Genomic DNA, 22,886 nt, shown 5'->3' with positions numbered 1-22,886 from the left:
TATTCACCAGAGTAATGAGGACTGGTTGATATCCTGTATATTTAGTAAACCCTTCAGGAGGAATATTCACCAGAGTAATGAGGACTGGTTGATATCCTGTATATTTAGTAAACCCTTCAGGAGGAATATTCACCAGAGTAATGAGGACTGGTTGATATCCTGTATATTTAGTAAACCCTTCAGGAGGAATATTCACCAGAGTAATGAGGACTGGTTGATATCCTGTATATTTAGTAAACCCTTCAGGAGGAATATTCACCAGAGTAATGAGGACTGGTTGATATCCTGTATATTTAGTAAACCCCTTCAGGAGGAATATTCACCAGAGTAATGAGGACTGGTTGATATCCTGTATATTTAGTAACACCCTTCAGGAGGAATATTCACCAGAGTAATGAGGACTGGTTGATATCCTGTATATTTAGTAAACCCCTTCAGGAGGAATATTCACCAGAGTAATGAGGACTGGTTGATATCCTGTATATTTAGTAAAACCCTTCAGGAGGAATATTCACCAGAGTAATGAGGACTGGTTGATATCCTGTATATTTAGTAAACCCTTCAGGAGGAATATTCACCAGAGTAATGAGGACTGGTTGATATCCTGTATATTTAGTAAACCCTTCAGGAGGAATATTCACCAGAGTAATGAGGACTGGTTGATATCCTGTATATTTAGTAAACCCTTCAGGAGGAATATTCACCAGAGTAATGAGGACTGGTTGATATCCTGTATATTTAGTAAACCCTTCAGGAGGAATATTCACCAGAGTAATGAGGACTGGTTGATATCCTGTATATTTAGTAAACCCTTCAGGAGGAATATTCACCAGAGTAATGAGGACTGGTTGATATCCTGTATATTTAGTAAACCCTTCAGGAGGAATATTCACCAGAGTAATGAGGACTGGTTGATATCCTGTATATTTAGTAAGCCCTTCAGGAGGAATATTCACCAGAGTAATGAGGACTGGTTGATATCCTGTATATTTAGTAAACCCCTTCAGGAGGAATATTCACCAGAGTAATGAGGACTGGTTGATATCCTGTATATTTAGTAAACCCTTCAGGAGGAATATTCACCAGAGTAATGAGGACTGGTTGATATCCTGTATATTTAGTAAACCCCTTCAGGAGGAATATTCACCAGAGTAATGAGGACTGGTTGATATCCTGTATATTTAGTAACACCCTTCAGGAGGAATATTCACCAGAGTAATGAGGACTGGTTGATATCCTGTATATTTAGTAAACCCTTCAGGAGGAATATTCACCAGAGTAATGAGGACTGGTTGATATCCTGTATATTTAGTAAACCCTTCAGGAGGAATATTCACCAGAGTAATGAGGACTGGTTGATATCCTGTATATTTAGTAAACCCTTCAGGAGGAATATTCACCAGAGTAATGAGGACTGGTTGATATCCTGTATATTTAGTAAACCCTTCAGGAGGAATATTCACCAGAGTAATGAGGACTGGTTGATATCCTGTATATTTAGTAAACCCTTCAGGAGGAATATTCACCAGAGTAATGAGGACTGGTTGATATCCTGTATATTTAGTAAACCCTTCAGGAGGAATATTCACCAGAGTAATGAGGACTGGTTGATATCCTGTATATTTAGTAAACCCTTCAGGAGGAATATTCACCAGAGTAATGAGGACTGGTTGATATCCTGTATATTTAGTAAACCCTTCAGGAGGAATATTCACCAGAGTAATGAGGACTGGTTGATATCCTGTATATTTAGTAAGCCCTTCAGGAGGAATATTCACCAGAGTAATGAGGACTGGTTGATATCCTGTATATTTAGTAAACCCCTTCAGGAGGAATATTCACCAGAGTAATGAGGACTGGTTGATATCCTGTATATTTAGTAAACCCTTCAGGAGGAATATTCACCAGAGTAATGAGGACTGGTTGATATCCTGTATATTTAGTAAACCCCTTCAGGAGGAATATTCACCAGAGTAATGAGGACTGGTTGATATCCTGTATATTTAGTAAACCCTTCAGGAGGAATATTCACCAGAGTAATGAGGACTGGTTGATATCCTGTATATTTAGTAAACCCTTCAGGAGGAATATTCACCAGAGTAATGAGGACTGGTTGATATCCTGTATATTTAGTAAACCCTTCAGGAGGAATATTCACCAGAGTAATGAGGACTGGTTGATATCCTGTATATTTAGTAAACCCTTCAGGGGGAATATTCACCAGAGTAATGAGGACTGGTTGATATCCTGTATATTTAGTAAACCCTTCAGGGGGAATATTCACCAGAGTAATGAGGACTGGTTGATATCCTGTATATTTAGTAAACCCTTCAGGAGGAATATTCACCAGAGTAATGAGGACTGGTTGATATCCTGTATATTTAGTAAACCCTTCAGGAGGAATATTCACCAGAGTAATGAGGACTGGTTGATATCCTGTATATTTAGTAAGCCCTTCAGGAGGAATATTCACCAGAGTAATGAGGACTGGTTGATATCCTGTATATTTAGTAAACCCTTCAGGAGGAATATTCACCAGAGTAATGAGGACTGGTTGATATCCTGTATATTTAGTAACACCCTTCAGGAGGAATATTCACCAGAGTAATGAGGACTGGTTGATATCCTGTATATTTAGTAAACCCCTTCAGGGGGAATATTCACCAGAGTAATGAGGACTGGTTGATATCCTGTATATTTAGTAAACCCCTTCAGGGGGAATATTCACCAGAGTAATGAGGACTGGTTGATATCCTGTATATTTAGTAAACCCTTCAGGAGGAATATTCACCAGAGTAATGAGGACTGGTTGATATCCTGTATATTTAGTAAACCCTTCAGGAGGAATATTCACCAGAGTAATGAGGACTGGTTGATATCCTGTATATTTAGTAAACCCTTCAGGGGGAATATTCACCAGAGTAATGAGGACTGGTTGATATCCTGTATATTTAGTAAACCCTTCAGGAGGAATATTCACCAGAGTAATGAGGACTGGTTTATATCCTGTATATTTAGTAACACCCTTCAGGAGGAATATTCACCAGAGTAATGAGGACTGGTTTATATCCTGTATATTTAGTAAAACCCTTCAGGAGGAATATTCACCAGAGTAATGAGGACTGGTTGATATCCTGTATATTTAGTAAACCCTTCAGGAGGAATATTCACCAGAGTAATGAGGACTGGTTGATATCCTGTATATTTAGTAAACCCTTCAGGAGGAATATTCACCAGAGTAATGAGGACTGGTTGATACCCTGTATATTTAGTAAACCCTTCAGTAGGAATATTCACCAGAGTAATGAGGACTGGTTGATATCCTGTATATTTAGTAAACCCTTCAGGAGGAATATTCACCAGAGTAATGAGGACTGGTTGATATCCTGTATATTTAGTAAACCCTTCAGGAGGAATATTCACCAGAGTAATGAGGACTGGTTGATATCCTGTATATTTAGTAAACCCTTCAGGAGGAATATTCACCAGAGTAATGAGGACTGGTTGATATCCTGTATATTTAGTAAACCCTTCAGGAGGAATATTCACCAGAGTAATGAGGACTGGTTGATATCCTGTATATTTAGTAAACCCTTCAGGAGGAATATTCACCAGAGTAATGAGGACTGGTTGATATCCTGTATATTTAGTAAGCCCTTCAGGAGGAATATTCACCAGAGTAATGAGGACTGGTTGATATCCTGTATATTTAGTAAACCCCTTCAGGAGGAATATTCACCAGAGTAATGAGGACTGGTTGATATCCTGTATATTTAGTAAAACCCTTCAGGAGGAATATTCACCAGAGTAATGAGGACTGGTTGATATCCTGTATATTTAGTAAACCCCTTCAGGAGGAATATTCACCAGAGTAATGAGGACTGGTTGATATCCTGTATATTTAGTAAACCCTTCAGGAGGAATATTCACCAGAGTAATGAGGACTGGTTGATATCCTGTATATTTAGTAAACCCTTCAGGGGAATATTCACCAGAGTAATGAGGACTGGTTGATATCCTGTATATTTAGTAAACCCTTCAGGAGGAATATTCACCAGAGTAATGAGGACTGGTTGATATCCTGTATATTTAGTAAACCCTTCAGGAGGAATATTCACCAGAGTAATGAGGACTGGTTGATATCCTGTATATTTAGTAAACCCTTCAGGAGGAATATTCACCAGAGTAATGAGGACTGGTTGATATCCTGTATATTTAGTAAACCCTTCAGGAGGAATATTCACCAGAGTAATGAGGACTGGTTGATATCCTGTATATTTAGTAAGCCCTTCAGGAGGAATATTCACCAGAGTAATGAGGACTGGTTGATATCCTGTATATTTAGTAAACCCCTTCAGGAGGAATATTCACCAGAGTAATGAGGACTGGTTGATATCCTGTATATTTAGTAACACCCTTCAGGAGGAATATTCACCAGAGTAATGAGGACTGGTTGATATCCTGTATATTTAGTAAACCCCTTCAGGAGGAATATTCACCAGAGTAATGAGGACTGGTTGATATCCTGTATATTTAGTAAACCCTTCAGGAGGAATATTCACCAGAGTAATGAGGACTGGTTGATATCCTGTATATTTAGTAAACCCTTCAGGAGGAATATTCACCAGAGTAATGAGGACTGGTTGATATCCTGTATATTTAGTAAACCCTTCAGGAGGAATATTCACCAGAGTAATGAGGACTGGTTGATATCCTGTATATTTAGTAAACCCTTCAGGAGGAATATTCACCAGAGTAATGAGGACTGGTTGATATCCTGTATATTTAGTAAACCCTTCAGGAGGAATATTCACCAGAGTAATGAGGACTGGTTGATATCCTGTATATTTAGTAAACCCTTCAGGAGGAATATTCACCAGAGTAATGAGGACTGGTTGATATCCTGTATATTTAGTAAACCCTTCAGGAGGAATATTCACCAGAGTAATGAGGACTGGTTGATATCCTGTATATTTAGTAAACCCTTCAGGAGGAATATTCACCAGAGTAATGAGGACTGGTTGATATCCTGTATATTTAGTAAACCCTTCAGGAGGAATATTCACCAGAGTAATGAGGACTGGTTGATATCCTGTATATTTAGTAAACCCTTCAGGAGGAATATTCACCAGAGTAATGAGGACTGGTTGATATCCTGTATATTTAGTAAACCCTTCAGGAGGAATATTCACCAGAGTAATGAGGACTGGTTGATATCCTGTATATTTAGTAAACCCTTCAGGAGGAATATTCACCAGAGTAATGAGGACTGGTTGATATCCTGTATATTTAGTAAACCCTTCAGGAGGAATATTCACCAGAGTAATGAGGACTGGTTGATATCCTGTATATTTAGTAAACCCTTCAGGGGGAATATTCACCAGAGTAATGAGGACTGGTTGATATCCTGTATATTTAGTAAACCCTTCAGGAGGAATATTCACCAGAGTAATGAGGACTGGTTGATATCCTGTATATTTAGTAAACCCTTCAGGAGGAATATTCACCAGAGTAATGAGGACTGGTTGATATCCTGTATATTTAGTAAACCCTTCAGGAGGAATATTCACCAGAGTAATGAGGACTGGTTGATATCCTGTATATTTAGTAAACCCTTCAGGAGGAATATTCACCAGAGTAATGAGGACTGGTTGATATCCTGTATATTTAGTAAACCCTTCAGGAGGAATATTCACCAGAGTAATGAGGACTGGTTGATATCCTGTATATTTAGTAAACCCCTTCAGGAGGAATATTCACCAGAGTAATGAGGACTGGTTGATATCCTGTATATTTAGTAACACCCTTCAGGAGGAATATTCACCAGAGTAATGAGGACTGGTTGATATCCTGTATATTTAGTAAACCCCTTCAGGAGGAATATTCACCAGAGTAATGAGGACTGGTTGATATCCTGTATATTTAGTAAACCCCTTCAGGAGGAATATTCACCAGAGTAATGAGGACTGGTTGATATCCTGTATATTTAGTAAACCCTTCAGGAGGAATATTCACCAGAGTAATGAGGACTGGTTGATATCCTGTATATTTAGTAAACCCTTCAGGAGGAATATTCACCAGAGTAATGAGGACTGGTTGATATCCTGTATATTTAGTAAACCCTTCAGGAGGAATATTCACCAGAGTAATGAGGACTGGTTGATATCCTGTATATTTAGTAAACCCTTCAGGAGGAATATTCACCAGAGTAATGAGGACTGGTTGATATCCTGTATATTTAGTAAGCCCTTCAGGAGGAATATTCACCAGAGTAATGAGGACTGGTTGATATCCTGTATATTTAGTAAACCCTTCAGGGGGAATATTCACCAGAGTAATGAGGACTGGTTGATATCCTGTATATTTAGTAAACCCTTCAGGGGGGAAAATTCACCAGAGTAATGAGGACTGGTTGATATCCTGTATATTTAGTAAACCCTTCAGGAGGAATATTCACCAGAGTAATGAGGACTGGTTGATATCCTGTATATTTAGTAAAACCCTTCAGGAGGAATATTCACCAGAGTAATGAGGACTGGTTGATATCCTGTATATTTAGTAACACCCTTCAGGAGGAATATTCACCAGAGTAATGAGGACTGGTTTATATCCTGTATATTTAGTAAACCCTTCAGGAGGAATATTCACCAGAGTAATGAGGACTGGTTGATATCCTGTATATTTAGTAAACCCTTCAGGAGGAATATTCACCAGAGTAATGAGGACTGGTTGATATCCTGTATATTTAGTAAACCCTTCAGGAGGAATATTCACCAGAGTAATGAGGACTGGTTGATATCCTGTATATTTAGTAAACCCTTCAGGAGGAATATTCACCAGAGTAATGAGGACTGGTTGATATCCTGTATATTTAGTAAACCCTTCAGGGGGAATATTCACCAGAGTAATGAGGACTGGTTGATATCCTGTATATTTAGTAAACCCTTCAGGGGGAATATTCACCAGAGTAATGAGGACTGGTTGATATCCTGTATATTTAGTAAACCCTTCAGGAGGAATATTCACCAGAGTAATGAGGACTGGTTGATATCCTGTATATTTAGTAAACCCTTCAGGAGGAATATTCACCAGAGTAATGAGGACTGGTTGATATCCTGTATATTTAGTAAGCCCTTCAGGAGGAATATTCACCAGAGTAATGAGGACTGGTTGATATCCTGTATATTTAGTAAACCCTTCAGGAGGAATATTCACCAGAGTAATGAGGACTGGTTGATATCCTGTATATTTAGTAAACCCTTCAGGAGGAATATTCACCAGAGTAATGAGGACTGGTTGATATCCTGTATATTTAGTAAACCCTTCAGGAGGAATATTCACCAGAGTAATGAGGACTGGTTGATATCCTGTATATTTAGTAAACCCTTCAGGAGGAATATTCACCAGAGTAATGAGGACTGGTTGATATCCTGTATATTTAGTAAACCCTTCAGGAGGAATATTCACCAGAGTAATGAGGACTGGTTGATATCCTGTATATTTAGTAAACCCTTCAGGAGGAATATTCACCAGAGTAATGAGGACTGGTTGATATCCTGTATATTTAGTAAACCCTTCAGGGGGAATATTCACCAGAGTAATGAGGACTGGTTGATATCCTGTATATTTAGTAAACCCTTCAGGAGGAATATTCACCAGAGTAATGAGGACTGGTTGATATCCTGTATATTTAGTAAACCCTTCAGGAGGAATATTCACCAGAGTAATGAGGACTGGTTGATATCCTGTATATTTAGTAAACCCTTCAGGAGGAATATTCACCAGAGTAATGAGGACTGGTTGATATCCTGTATATTTAGTAAACCCCTTCAGGAGGAATATTCACCAGAGTAATGAGGACTGGTTGATATCCTGTATATTTAGTAAAACCCTTCAGGAGGAATATTCACCAGAGTAATGAGGACTGGTTGATATCCTGTATATTTAGTAAACCCCTTCAGGAGGAATATTCACCAGAGTAATGAGGACTGGTTGATATCCTGTATATTTAGTAAACCCCTTCAGGAGGAATATTCACCAGAGTAATGAGGACTGGTTTATATCCTGTATATTTAGTAACACCCTTCAGGAGGAATATTCACCAGAGTAATGAGGACTGGTTGATATCCTGTATATTTAGTAAACCCTTCAGGAGGAATATTCACCAGAGTAATGAGGACTGGTTGATATCCTGTATATTTAGTAAACCCTTCAGGAGGAATATTCACCAGAGTAATGAGGACTGGTTGATATCCTGTATATTTAGTAAACCCTTCAGGAGGAATATTCACCAGAGTAATGAGGACTGGTTGATATCCTGTATATTTAGTAAACCCTTCAGGAGGAATATTCACCAGAGTAATGAGGACTGGTTGATATCCTGTATATTTAGTAAACCCTTCAGGGGGAATATTCACCAGAGTAATGAGGACTGGTTGATATCCTGTATATTTAGTAAACCCTTCGGGGGGAAAATTCACCAAAGTAATGAGGACTGGTTGATATCCTGTATATTTAGTAAACCCTTCAGGAGGAATATTCACCAGAGTAATGAGGACTGGTTGATATCCTGTATATTTAGTAAAACCCTTCAGGAGGAATATTCACCAGAGTAATGAGGACTGGTTGATATCCTGTATATTTAGTAAACCCTTCAGGAGGAATATTCACCAGAGTAATGAGGACTGGTTGATATCCTGTATATTTAGTAAACCCCTTCAGGGGGAATATTCACCAGAGTAATGAGGACTGGTTGATATCCTGTATATTTAGTAAACCCTTCAGGAGGAATATTCACCAGAGTAATGAGGACTGGTTGATATCCTGTATATTTAGTAAACCCTTCAGGAGGAATATTCACCAGAGTAATGAGGACTGGTTGATATCCTGTATATTTAGTAAACCCTTCAGGAGGAATATTCACCAGAGTAATGAGGACTGGTTGATATCCTGTATATTTAGTAAACCCTTCAGGAGGAATATTCACCAGAGTAATGAGGACTGGTTGATATCCTGTATATTTAGTAAAGCCCTTCAGGAGGAATATTCACCAGAGTAATGAGGACTGGTTGATATCCTGTATATTTAGTAAACCCTTCAGGAGGAATATTCACCAGAGTAATGAGGACTGGTTGATATCCTGTATATTTAGTAAACCCTTCAGGAGGAATATTCACCAGAGTAATGAGGACTGGTTGATATCCTGTATATTTAGTAAACCCTTCAGGAGGAATATTCACCAGAGTAATGAGGACTGGTTGATATCCTGTATATTTAGTAACACCCTTCAGGAGGAATATTCACCAGAGTAATGAGGACTGGTTGATATCCTGTATATTTAGTAAACCCTTCAGGAGGAATATTCACCAGAGTAATGAGGACTGGTTGATATCCTGTATATTTAGTAAACCCTTCAGGAGGAATATTCACCAGAGTAATGAGGACTGGTTGATATCCTGTATATTTAGTAAACCCTTCAGGAGGAATATTCACCAGAGTAATGAGGACTGGTTGATATCCTGTATATTTAGTAAGCCCTTCAGGAGGAATATTCACCAGAGTAATGAGGACTGGTTGATATCCTGTATATTTAGTAAACCCCTTCAGGAGGAATATTCACCAGAGTAATGAGGACTGGTTGATATCCTGTATATTTAGTAAACCCTTCAGGAGGAATATTCACCAGAGTAATGAGGACTGGTTGATATCCTGTATATTTAGTAACACCCTTCAGGAGGAATATTCACCAGAGTAATGAGGACTGGTTGATATCCTGTATATTTAGTAAACCCCTTCAGGAGGAATATTCACCAGAGTAATGAGGACTGGTTGATACCCTGTATATTTAGTAAACCCTTCAGGAGGAATATTCACCAGAGTAATGAGGACTGGTTGATATCCTGTATATTTAGTAAACCCTTCAGGAGGAATATTCACCAGAGTAATGAGGACTGGTTGATATCCTGTATATTTAGTAAACCCTTCAGGAGGAAAATTCACCAGAGTAATGAGGACTGGTTGATATCCTGTATATTTAGCAAACCCCTTCAGGAGGAATATTCACCAGAGTAATGAGGACTGGTTGATATCCTGTATATTTAGTAAACCCTTCAGGAGGAATATTCACCAGAGTAATGAGGACTGGTTGATATCCTGTATATTTAGTAAACCCTTCAGGAGGAATATTCACCAGAGTAATGAGGACTGGTTGATATCCTGTATATTTAGTAAACCCCTTCAGGAGGAATATTCACCAGAGTAATGAGGACTGGTTGATATCCTGTATATTTAGTAAACCCTTCAGGAGGAATATTCACCAGAGTAATGAGGACTGGTTGATATCCTGTATATTTAGTAAACCCTTCAGGAGGAATATTCACCAGAGTAATGAGGACTGGTTGATATCCTGTATATTTAGTAAACCCTTCAGGAGGAATATTCACCAGAGTAATGAGGACTGGTTGATATCCTGTATATTTAGTAAACCCTTCAGGGGGAATATTCACCAGAGTAATGAGGACTGGTTGATATCCTGTATATTTAGTAACACCCTTCAGGAGGAATATTCACCAGAGTAATGAGGACTGGTTGATATCCTGTATATTTAGTAAACCCTTCAGGAGGAATATTCACCAGAGTAATGAGGACTGGTTGATATCCTGTATATTTAGTAAACCCTTCAGGGGGAATATTCACCAGAGTAATGAGGACTGGTTGATATCCTGTATATTTAGTAAACCCTTCAGGAGGAATATTCACCAGAGTAATGAGGACTGGTTGATATCCTGTATATTTAGTAAAACCCTTCAGGAGGAATATTCACCAGAGTAATGAGGACTGGTTGATATCCTGTATATTTAGTAACACCCTTCAGGAGGAATATTCACCAGAGTAATGAGGACTGGTTGATATCCTGTATATTTAGTAAACCCTTCAGGAGGAAAATTCACCAGAGTAATGAGGACTGGTTGATATCCTGTATATTTAGTAAACCCTTCAGGAGGAATATTCACCAGAGTAATGAGGACTGGTTGATATCCTGTATATTTAGTAAACCCTTCAGGAGGAATATTCACCAGAGTAATGAGGACTGGTTGATATCCTGTATATTTAGTAACACCCTTCAGGAGGAATATTCACCAGAGTAATGAGGACTGGTTGATATCCTGTATATTTAGTAAACCCTTCAGGGGGAATATTCACCAGAGTAATGAGGACTGGTTGATATCCTGTATATTTAGTAAACCCTTCAGGAGGAATATTCACCAGAGTAATGAGGACTGGTTGATATCCTGTATATTTAGTAAACCCTTCAGGAGGAATATTCACCAGAGTAATGAGGACTGGTTGATATCCTGTATATTTAGTAAACCCCTTCAGGAGGAATATTCACCAGAGTAATGAGGACTGGTTGATATCCTGTATATTTAGTAAAACCCTTCAGGAGGAATATTCACCAGAGTAATGAGGACTGGTTGATATCCTGTATATTTAGTAAAACCCTTCAGGAGGAATATTCACCAGAGTAATGAGGACTGGTTGATATCCTGTATATTTAGTAAACCCCTTCAGGAGGAATATTCACCAGAGTAATGAGGACTGGTTGATATCCTGTATATTTAGTAACACCCTTCAGGAGGAATATTCACCAGAGTAATGAGGACTGGTTGATATCCTGTATATTTAGTAAACCCTTCAGGAGGAATATTCACCAGAGTAATGAGGACTGGTTGATATCCTGTATATTTAGTAAACCCTTCAGGAGGAATATTCACCAGAGTAATGAGGACTGGTTGATATCCTGTATATTTAGTAAACCCCTTCAGGAGGAATATTCACCAGAGTAATGAGGACTGGTTGATATCCTGTATATTTAGTAAACCCTTCAGGAGGAATATTCACCAGAGTAATGAGGACTGGTTGATATCCTGTATATTTAGTAAACCCTTCAGGAGGAATATTCACCAGAGTAATGAGGACTGGTTGATATCCTGTATATTTAGTAAACCCCTTCAGGAGGAATATTCACCAGAGTAATGAGGACTGGTTGATATCCTGTATATTTAGTAAAACCCTTCAGGAGGAATATTCACCAGAGTAATGAGGACTGGTTGATATCCTGTATATTTAGTAAACCCTTCAGGAGGAATATTCACCAGAGTAATGAGGACTGGTTGATATCCTGTATATTTAGTAAACCCTTCAGGAGGAATATTCACCAGAGTAATGAGGACTGGTTGATATCCTGTATATTTAGTAAAACCTTCAGGGGGAATATTCACCAGAGTAATGAGGACTGGTTGATATCCTGTATATTTAGTAAACCCTTCAGGAGGAATATTCACCAGAGTAATGAGGACTGGTTGATATCCTGTATATTTAGTAAACCCTTCAGGAGGAATATTCACCAGAGTAATGAGGACTGGTTGATATCCTGTATATTTAGTAAACCCTTCAGGGGGAATATTCACCAGAGTAATGAGGACTGGTTGATATCCTGTATATTTAGTAAGCCCTTCAGGAGGAATATTCACCAGAGTAATGAGGACTGGTTGATATCCTGTATATTTAGTAAACCCCTTCAGGAGGAATATTCACCAGAGTAATGAGGACTGGTTGATATCCTGTATATTTAGTAACACCCTTCAGGAGGAATATTCACCAGAGTAATGAGGACTGGTTGATATCCTGTATATTTAGTAAACCCCTTCAGGAGGAATATTCACCAGAGTAATGAGGACTGGTTGATATCCTGTATATTTAGTAAACCCCTTCAGGAGGAATATTCACCAGAGTAATGAGGACTGGTTGATATCCTGTATATTTAGTAAACCCTTCAGGAGGAATATTCACCAGAGTAATGAGGACTGGTTGATATCCTGTATATTTAGTAAACCCTTCAGGAGGAATATTCACCAGAGTAATGAGGACTGGTTGATATCCTGTATATTTAGTAAACCCTTCAGGAGGAATATTCACCAGAGTAATGAGGAATGGTTGATATCCTGTATATTTAGTAAACCCTTCAGGAGGAATATTCACCAGAGTAATGAGGACTGGTTGATATCCTGTATATTTAGTAAACCCTTCAGGAGGAATATTCACCAGAGTAATGAGGACTGGTTGATATCCTGTATATTTAGTAAACCCTTCAGGAGGAATATTCACCAGAGTAATGAGGACTGGTTGATATCCTGTATATTTAGTAAACCCTTCAGGAGGAAAATTCACCAGAGTAATGAGGACTGGTTGATACCCTGTATATTTAGTAAACCCTTCAGGAGGAATATTCACCAGAGTAATGAGGACTGGTTGATATCCTGTATATTTAGTAAAACCCTTCAGGAGGAATATTCACCAGAGTAATGAGGACTGGTTGATATCCTGTATATTTAGTAAAACCCTTCAGGAGGAATATTCACCAGAGTAATGAGGACTGGTTGATATCCTGTATATTTAGTAAACCCTTCAGGAGGAATATTCACCAGAGTAATGAGGACTGGTTGATATCCTGTATATTTAGTAAACCCTTCAGGAGGAATATTCACCAGAGTAATGAGGACTGGTTGATATCCTGTATATTTAGTAAACCCTTCAGGAGGAATATTCACCAGAGTAATGAGGACTGGTTGATATCCTGTATATTTAGTAAACCCTTCAGGAGGAATATTCACCAGAGTAATGAGGACTGGTTGATATCCTGTATATTTAGTAAACCCTTCAGGAGGAATATTCACCAGAGTAATGAGGACTGGTTGATATCCTGTATATTTAGTAAACCCTTCAGGAGGAATATTCACCAGAGTAATGAGGACTGGTTGATATCCTGTATATTTAGTAAACCCTTCAGGAGGAATATTCACCAGAGTAATGAGGACTGGTTGATATCCTGTATATTTAGTAAACCCTTCAGGAGGAATATTCACCAGAGTAATGAGGACTGGTTGATATCCTGTATATTTAGTAAACCCCTTCAGGAGGAATATTCACCAGAGTAATGAGGACTGGTTGATATCCTGTATATTTAGTAAACCCTTCAGGAGGAATATTCACCAGAGTAATGAGGACTGGTTGATATCCTGTATATTTAGTAAACCCTTCAGGAGGAATATTCACCAGAGTAATGAGGACTGGTTGATATCCTGTATATTTAGTAAACCCCTTCAGGAGGAATATTCACCAGAGTAATGAGGACTGGTTGATATCCTGTATATTTAGTAAACCCTTCAGGAGGAATATTCACCAGAGTAATGAGGACTGGTTGATATCCTGTATATTTAGTAAACCCTTCAGGAGGAATATTCACCAGAGTAATGAGGACTGGTTGATATCCTGTATATTTAGTAAACCCTTCAGGAGGAATATTCACCAGAGTAATGAGGACTGGTTGATATCCTGTATATTTAGTAAACCCCTTCAGGAGGAATATTCACCAGAGTAATGAGGACTGGTTGATATCCTGTATATTTAGTAACACCCTTCAGGAGGAATATTCACCAGAGTAATGAGGACTGGTTGATATCCTGTATATTTAGTAACACCCTTCAGGAGGAATATTCACCAGAGTAATGAGGACTGGTTGATATCCTGTATATTTAGTAAACCCCTTCAGGAGGAATATTCACCAGAGTAATGAGGACTGGTTGATATCCTGTATATTTAGTAACACCCTTCAGGAGGAATATTCACCAGAGTAATGAGGACTGGTTGATATCCTGTATATTTAGTAAAACCCTTCAGGAGGAATATTCACCAGAGTAATGAGGACTGGTTGATATCCTGTATATTTAGTAAACCCTTCAGGAGGAATATTCACCAGAGTAATGAGGACTGGTTGATATCCTGTATATTTAGTAAACCCTTCAGGAGGAATATTCACCAGAGTAATGAGGACTGGTTGATATCCTGTATATTTAGTAAACCCTTCAGGAGGAATATTCACCAGAGTAATGAGGACTGGTTGATATCCTGTATATTTAGTAAACCCTTCAGGAGGAATATTCACCAGAGTAATGAGGACTGGTTGATATCCTGTATATTTAGTAAACCCTTCAGGAGGAATATTCACCAGAGTAATGAGGACTGGTTGATATCCTGTATATTTAGTAAACCCTTCAGGAGGAATATTCACCAGAGTAATGAGGACTGGTTGATATCCTGTATATTTAGTAAAACCCTTCAGGAGGAATATTCACCAGAGTAATGAGGACTGGTTGATATCCTGTATATTTAGTAAACCCTTCAGGAGGAATATTCACCAGAGTAATGAGGACTGGTTGATATCCTGTATATTTAGTAAACCCCTTCAGGAGGAATATTCACCAGAGTAATGAGGACTGGTTGATATCCTGTATATTTAGTAAAACCCTTCAGGAGGAATATTCACCAGAGTAATGAGGACTGGTTGATACCCTGTATATTTAGTAAACCCTTCAGGAGGAATATTCGCCAGAGTAATGAGGACTGGTTGATATCCTGTATATTTAGTAAACCCTTCAGGAGGAATATTCACCAGAGTAATGAGGAATGGTTGATATCCTGTATATTTAGTAAACCCTTCAGGTGGAATATTCACCAGAGTAATGAGGACTGGTTGATATCCCGTATATTTAGTACGCCCTTCAGGAGGAATATTCACCAGAGTAATGAGGACTGGTTGATATCCTGTATATTTAGTAACACCCTTCAGGGGGAATATTCACCAGAGTAATGAGGACTGGTTGATATCCTGTATATTTAGTAAACCCTTCGGGGGGAAAATTCACCAAAGTAATGAGGACTGGTTGATATCCTGTATATTTAGTAAACCCTTCAGGAGGAATATTCACCAGAGTAATGAGGACTGGTTGATATCCTGTATATTTAGTAACACCCTTCAGGAGGAATATTCACCAGAGTAATGAGGACTGGTTGATATCCTGTATATTTAGTAACACCCTTCAGGAGGAATATTCACCAGAGTAATGAGGACTGGTTGATATCCTGTATATTTAGTAAACCCTTCAGGGGGAATATTCACCAGAGTAATGAGGACTGGTTGATATCCTGTATATTTAGTAAACCCTTCAGGAGGAATATTCACCAGAGTAATGAGGACTGGTTGATATCCTGTATATTTAGTAAGCCCTTCAGGAGGAATATTCACCAGAGTAATGAGGACTGGTTGATATCCTGTATATTTAGTAAACCCCTTCAGGGGGAATATTCACCAGAGTAATGAGGACTGGTTGATATCCTGTATATTTAGTAAACCCCTTCAGGGGGAATATTCACCAGAGTAATGAGGACTGGTTGATATCCTGTATATTTAGTAAACCCTTCAGGAGGAATATTCACCAGAGTAATGAGGACTGGTTGATATCCTGTATATTTAGTAAACCCCTTCAGGAGGAATATTCACCAGAGTAATGAGGACTGGTTGATATCCTGTATATTTAGTAACACCCTTCAGGAGGAATATTCACCAGAGTAATGAGGACTGGTTTATATCCTGTATATTTAGTAACACCCTTCAGGAGGAATATTCACCAGAGTAATGAGGACTGGTTGATATCCTGTATATTTAGTAAACCCTTCAGGAGGAATATTCACCAGAGTAATGAGGACTGGTTGATATCCTGTATATTTAGTAAACCCCTTCAGGGGGAATATTCACCAGAGTAATGAGGACTGGTTGATATCCTGTATATTTAGTAACACCCTTCAGGAGGAATATTCACCAGAGTAATGAGGACTGGTTGATATCCTGTATATTTAGTAAAACCCTTCAGGAGGAATATTCACCAGAGTAATGAGGACTGGTTGATATCCTGTATATTTAGTAAACCCCTTCAGGAGGAATATTCACCAGAGTAATGAGGACTGGTTGATATCCTGTATATTTAGTAAACCCTTCAGGAGGAATATTCACCAGAGTAATGAGGACTGGTTGATATCCTGTATATTTAGTAACACCCTTCAGGAGGAATATTCACCAGAGTAATGAGGACTGGTTGATATCCTGTATATTTAGTAAACCCTTCAGTAGGAATATTCACCAGAGTAATGAGGACTGGTTGATATCCTGTATATTTAGTAAACCCTTCAGGAGGAATATTCACCAGAGTAATGAGGACTGGTTGATATCCTGTATATTTAGTAAACCCTTCAGGAGGAATATTCACCAGAGTAATGAGGACTGGTTGATATCCTGTATATTTAGTAAACCCTTCAGGAGGAATATTCACCAGAGTAATGAGGACTGGTTGATATCCTGTATATTTAGTAAACCCTTCAGGAGGAATATTCACCAGAGTAATGAGGACTGGTTGATATCCTGTATATTTAGTAAACCCTTCAGGAGGAATATTCACCAGAGTAATGAGGACTGGTTGATATCCTGTATATTTAGTAAACCCTTCAGGAGGAATATTCACCAGAGTAATGAGGACTGGTTGATATCCTGTATATTTAGTAAACCCTTCAGGAGGAATATTCACCAGAGTAATGAGGACTGGTTGATATCCTGTATATTTAGTAAACCCTTCAGGAGGAATATTCACCAGAGTAATGAGGACTGGTTGATATCCTGTATATTTAGTAAGCCCTTCAGGAGGAATATTCACCAGAGTAATGAGGACTGGTTGATATCCTGTATATTTAGTAAACCCCTTCAGGAGGAATATTCACCAGAGTAATGAGGACTGGTTGATATCCTGTATATTTAGTAACACCCTTCAGGAGGAATATTCACCAGAGTAATGAGGACTGGTTGATATCCTGTATATTTAGTAAACCCCTTCAGGAGGAATATTCACCAGAGTAATGAGGACTGGTTTATATCCTGTATATTTAGTAAACCCTTCAGGAGGAATATTCACCAGAGTAATGAGGACTGGTTGATATCCTGTATATTTAGTAAACCCTTCAGGGGGAATATTCACCAGAGTAATGAGGACTGGTTGATATCCTGTATATTTAGTAAACCCTTCAGGAGGAATATTCACCAGAGTAATGAGGACTGGTTGATATCCTGTATATTTAGTAAACCCCTTCAGGAGGAATATTCACCAGAGTAATGAGGACTGGTTGATATCCTGTATATTTAGTAAACCCTTCAGGAGGAATATTCACCAGAGTAATGAGGACTGGTTGATATCCTGTATATTTAGTAAACCCCTTCAGGAGGAATATTCACCAGAGTAATGAGGACTGGTTGATATCCTGTATATTTAGTAAACCCTTCAGGAGGAATATTCACCAGAGTAATGAGGACTGGTTGATATCCTGTATATTTAGTAAACCCTTCAGGAGGAATATTCACCAGAGTAATGAGGACTGGTTGATATCCTGTATATTTAGTAAACCCTTCAGGAGGAATATTCACCAGAGTAATGAGGACTGGTTGAAATCCTGTATATTTAGTAAACCCTTCAGGGGGAATATTCACCAGAGTAATGAGGACTGGTTGATATCCTGTATATTTAGTAAACCCTTCAGGGGGAATATTCACCAGAGTAATGAGGACTGGTTGATATCCTGTATATTTAGTAAACCCTTCAGGGGGAATATTCACCAGAGTAATGAGGACTGGTTGATATCCTGTATATTTAGTAAACCCTTCAGGAGGAATATTCACCAGAGTAATGAGGACTGGTTGATATCCTGTATATTTAGTAAACCCTTCAGGAGGAATATTCACCAGAGTAATGAGGACTGGTTGATATCCTGTATATTTAGTAAGCCCTTCAGGAGGAATATTCACCAGAGTAATGAGGACTGGTTGATATCCTGTATATTTAGTAAACCCCTTCAGGAGGAATATTCACCAGAGTAATGAGGACTGGTTGATATCCTGTATATTTAGTAACACCCTTCAGGAGGAATATTCACCAGAGTAATGAGGACTGGTTGATATCCTGTATATTTAGTAAACCCCTTCAGGAGGAATATTCACCAGAGTAATGAGGACTGGTTGATATCCTGTATATTTAGTAAACCCCTTCAGGAGGAATATTCACCAGAGTAATGAGGACTGGTTGATATCCTGTATATTTAGTAACACCCTTCAGGAGGAATATTCACCAGAGTAATGAGGACTGGTTGATACCCTGTATATTTAGTAAACCCTTCAGGAGGAATATTCACCAGAGTAATGAGGACTGGTTGATATCCTGTATATTTAGTAAACCCTTCAGGAGGAATATTCACCAGAGTAATGAGGAATGGTTGATATCCTGTATATTTAGTAAACCCTTCAGGAGGAATATTCACCAGAGTAATGAGGACTGGTTGATATCCTGTATATTTAGTAAACCCTTCAGGAGGAATATTCACCAGAGTAATGAGGACTGGTTGATATCCTGTATATTTAGTAAACCCTTCAGGGGGGAATATTCACCAGAGTAATGAGGACTGGTTGATATCCTGTATATTTAGTAAACCCTTCGGGGGGAAAATTCACCAGAGTAATGAGGACTGGTTGATATCCTGTATATTTAGTAAACCCTTCAGGGGGAAATTCACCAGAGTAATGAGGACTGGTTGATATCCTGTATATTTAGTAACACCCTTCAGGAGGAATATTCACCAGAGTAATGAGGACTGGTTGATATCCTGTATATTTAGTAAACCCTTCAGGAGGAATATTCACCAGAGTAATGAGGACTGGTTGATATCCTGTATATTTAGTAAACCCTTCAGGAGGAATATTCACCAGAGTAATGAGGACTGGTTGATATCCTGTATATTTAGTAAACCCTTCAGGAGGAATATTCACCAGAGTAATGAGGACTGGTTGATATCCTGTATATTTAGTAAACCCCTTCAGGAGGAATATTCACCAGAGTAATGAGGACTGGTTGATATCCTGTATATTTAGTAACACCCTTCAGGAGGAATATTCACCAGAGTAATGAGGACTGGTTGATATCCTGTATATTTAGTAAACCCCTTCAGGAGGAATATTCACCAGAGTAATGAGGACTGGTTGATATCCTGTATATTTAGTAAACCCTTCAGGAGGAATATTCACCAGAGTAATGAGGACTGGTTGATATCCTGTATATTTAGTAACACCCTTCAGGAGGAATATTCGCCAGAGTAATGAGGACTGGTTGATATCCTGTATATTTAGTAAACCCTTCAGGAGGAATATTCACCAGAGTAATGAGGACTGGTTGATATCCTGTATATTTAGTAAACCCTTCAGGAGGAATATTCACCAGAGTAATGAGGAATGGTTGATATCCTGTATATTTAGTAAACCCTTCAGGAGGAATATTCACCAGAGTAATGAGGACTGGTTGATATCCTGTATATTTAGTAAACCCTTCAGGAGGAATATTCACCAGAGTAATGAGGACTGGTTGATATCCTGTATATTTAGTAAAACCCTTCAGGAGGAATATTCACCAGAGTAATGAGGACTGGTTGATATCCTGTATATTTAGTAAACCCTTCGGGGGGAAAATTCACCAGAGTAATGAGGACTGGTTGATATCCTGTATATTTAGTAAACCCTTCAGGGGGAATATTCACCAGAGTAATGAGGACTGGTTGATATCCTGTATATTTAGTAAACCCTTCAGGAGGAATATTCACCAGAGTAATGAGGACTGGTTGATATCCTGTATATTTAGTAAACCCTTCAGGAGGAATATTCACCAGAGTAATGAGGACTGGTTGATATCCTGTATATTTAGTAAGCCCTTCAGGAGGAATATTCACCAGAGTAATGAGGACTGGTTGATATCCTGTATATTTAGTAAACCCCTTCAGGAGGAATATTCACCAGAGTAATGAGGACTGGTTGATATCCTGTATATTTAGTAAAACCCTTCAGGAGGAATATTCACCAGAGTAATGAGGACTGGTTGATATCCTGTATATTTAGTAAACCCCTTCAGGAGGAATATTCACCAGAGTAATGAGGACTGGTTGATATCCTGTATATTTAGTAAACCCTTCAGGAGGAATATTCACCAGAGTAATGAGGACTGGTTGATATCCTGTATATTTAGTAAACCCTTCAGGGGGAATATTCACCAGAGTAATGAGGACTGGTTGATATCCTGTATATTTAGTAACACCCTTCAGGAGGAATATTCACCAGAGTAATGAGGACTGGTTGATATCCTGTATATTTAGTAAACCCTTCAGTAGGAATATTCACCAGAGTAATGAGGACTGGTTGATATCCTGTATATTTAGTAAACCCTTCAGGGGGAATATTCACCAGAGTAATGAGGACTGGTTGATATCCTGTATATTTAGTAAACACTTCAGGAGGAATATTCACCAGAGTAATGAGGACTGGTTGATATCCTGTATATTTAGTAAACCCTTCAGGAGGAATATTCACCAGAGTAATGAGGACTGGTTGATATCCTGTATATTTAGTAAACCCTTCAGGAGGAATATTCACCAGAGTAATGAGGACTGGTTGATATCCTGTATATTTAGTAAACCCTTCAGGGGGAATATTCACCAGAGTAATGAGGACTGGTTGATATCCTGTATATTTAGTAAGCCCTTCAGGAGGAATATTCACCAGAGTAATGAGGACTGGTTGATATCCTGTATATTTAGTAAACCCCTTCAGGAGGAATATTCACCAGAGTAATGAGGACTGGTTGATATCCTGTATATTTAGTAAACCCTTCAGGAGGAATATTCACCAGAGTAATGAGGACTGGTTGATATCCTGTATATTTAGTAAACCCCTTCAGGAGGAATATTCACCAGAGTAATGAGGACTGGTTGATATCCTGTATATTTAGTAACACCCTTCAGGAGGAATATTCACCAGAGTAATGAGGACTGGTTGATATCCTGTATATTTAGTAAACCCTTCAGGAGGAATATTCACCAGAGTAATGAGGACTGGTTGATATCCTGTATATTTAGTAAACCCTTCAGGAGGAATATTCACCAGAGTAATGAGGACTGGTTGATATCCTGTATATTTAGTAAACCCTTCAGGAGGAATATTCACCAGAGTAATGAGGACTGGTTGATATCCTGTATATTTAGTAAACCCTTCAGGAGGAATATTCAACAGAGTAATGAGGACTGGTTGATATCCTGTATATTTAGTAAGCCCTTCAGGAGGAATATTCACCAGAGTAATGAGGACTGGTTGATATCCTGTATATTTAGTAAACCCCTTCAGGAGGAATATTCACCAGAGTAATGAGGACTGGTTGATATCCTGTATATTTAGTAAAACCCTTCAGGAGGAATATTCACCAGAGTAATGAGGACTGGTTGATATCCTGTATATTTAGTAAACCCCTTCAGGAGGAATATTCACCAGAGTAATGAGGACTGGTTGATATCCTGTATATTTAGTAACACCCTTCAGGAGGAATATTCACCAGAGTAATGAGGACTGGTTGATACCCTGTATATTTAGTAAACCCTTCAGGAGGAATATTCACCAGAGTAATGAGGACTGGTTGATATCCTGTATATTTAGTAAACCCTTCAGGAGGAATATTCACCAGAGTAATGAGGACTGGTTGATATCCTGTATATTTAGTAAGCCCTTCAGGAGGAATATTCACCAGAGTAATGAGGACTGGTTGATATCCTGTATATTTAGTAAACCCCTTCAGGAGGAATATTCACCAGAGTAATGAGGACTGGTTGATATCCTGTATATTTAGTAACACCCTTCAGGAGGAATATTCACCAGAGTAATGAGGACTGGTTGATATCCTGTATATTTAGTAAACCCCTTCAGGAGGAATATTCACCAGAGTAATGAGGACTGGTTTATATCCTGTATATTTAGTAACACCCTTCAGGAGGAATATTCACCAGAGTAATGAGGACTGGTTGATACCCTGTATATTTAGTAAACCCTTCAGTAGGAATATTCACCAGAGTAATGAGGACTGGTTGAT

The sequence above is a fragment of the Salmo salar genome, chromosome ssa01 (genome assembly GCF_905237065.1).
Source record: "Salmo salar chromosome ssa01, Ssal_v3.1, whole genome shotgun sequence".
Lineage (NCBI taxonomy): Eukaryota > Metazoa > Chordata > Actinopteri > Salmoniformes > Salmonidae > Salmo > Salmo salar.
Note: the sequence above shows the minus strand (reverse complement) of the source record.